Here is a 1,653-nt window from a genome sequence, read left to right as displayed (position 1 = left end):
CTTTTTCGTGCTTCTTTGGGACCCCGATGCCGTTTTTTGGGCTCTTAAAGTTTTCTCAAAAAACAAAATTTTAGGTGGAGGTGCCGACCACCAGCACCTGCACTACAGAAAATTAAGAAAATTAAAAAATCAACCTCCCCGGAATTTTTGACTTTTTTGAATCTTTAATATCTTTAACATCAGAATATTGAGCTTTTTTGGGTTCTTCTTGGGCACCAATACCGATTTTTGGGATTTTGTATTTTTTCGGACAAAAAACGTTTTGGGGTGGATGTGCTGCCCGCTAGCGCCTTCAATACTAAAAATTTTTTAAATTTAAAGTATCATCAGCGCCAGAATTTTGGGCTTTTGTTGGGCTCTCAAGAACTGCAAAAATTAATTAAAAAAGAAACCCTGTCTTCTGAAAATGATCCTTCAAATAAATTACGTTCTTAAGTAATTAAAAATAACCAATTATATCGTCCGAAACCCATAAAATTAACAGCTACCCCTACCAAAAATATTAATATTAAACAAAACTTACAAAAATATAATTTAAAAGTCAAAGGTTTTCCGGGGTTCACAAAACACTGCCGAAAAATCTTCAAATGAAAAAGAATCATACTATTCAACTGCGAAAGTTTGAAACTATACCCACTTCCCCGCAGTAATAATCAAAAAATCGAAGTCTCAGCTGTATTGAACTAAAACCGCAGAAAAATTTTTAATTAAATAGAAAATCTAGAACAATTTTTCAAGACTCTAGTTAATATGTCTATCTCAACACTAATAGTTCACGACCTCTCGGAATAACTGGGACTCCTTTATTATTTGAATCACCAAGTTTCACCTTCAATATATTAAAACGTTAAAAAATATTTCAAATTAGAAATAAGCATCACTCACAGGTTTCCAAATATGGAGTAGATATATCCACTCTCACAACAATACTCTAGAACCGCCAGGGTTTCTGGAAAATTACTGTGAATGTAGATATATCAACTAGAGAGCTTGAGAGTTTTCTGTGGTAGTTACTTTTAATTGAAATTTCGTTGGAGATTTTATTAGAAGACACCTGAAACTTGGACAGTTAAATGTGACAGGTGTTGCTATCAATGTGAGAGAGGATGTGTACCAAGTTGCAGGCGAGCAGCGGGCGACGCATTTGGTGTTGCACCTCTACGACGTGGGCGAGCAGCTCGCCCAAAAAAATTTCAGTGTAGGGTTCTGGGTATATTGCTTTTTTCCTAGGGTTTGTAAAATATTTCTGTGATGGTACATATATCTACTAGAGACTTGGGAAGTTTTGTGTTTAAACAATTTCGAAATTGAAATATTTTTCAACGTTTTATTCGATGGAAGGTGGGATTTGGTTCGTTCAATGCAATAGGGGTAGTTCTTAGGGTTCTTTGTATATTACAGTGAAGGTAATTATATCAAATAGAAACTTGGAGGCTTATGTTTGATAATTATTTTTATTTAACATTTTTTTGCGATATTAGTTTAAGGCCACTTAGACTTGGTTCGCGACTTTCATGAGGTAATTGTTTCATAGGTGACACGGAATATTATTGAGTTTGGCGTTGTTTTGTTTATTTTCTATTTGAGATTGTTTTTGAGGTTTTGGTTGATGCATGGTGAGAGTTCGTTTTTTAAGTGCCATAAGCGGAAATT

This window comes from Belonocnema kinseyi, chromosome 2 (genome assembly GCF_010883055.1).
Source record: "Belonocnema kinseyi isolate 2016_QV_RU_SX_M_011 chromosome 2, B_treatae_v1, whole genome shotgun sequence".
In the NCBI taxonomy this organism is placed as follows: domain Eukaryota; kingdom Metazoa; phylum Arthropoda; class Insecta; order Hymenoptera; family Cynipidae; genus Belonocnema; species Belonocnema kinseyi.
This window is presented reverse-complemented; position numbering follows the sequence as displayed.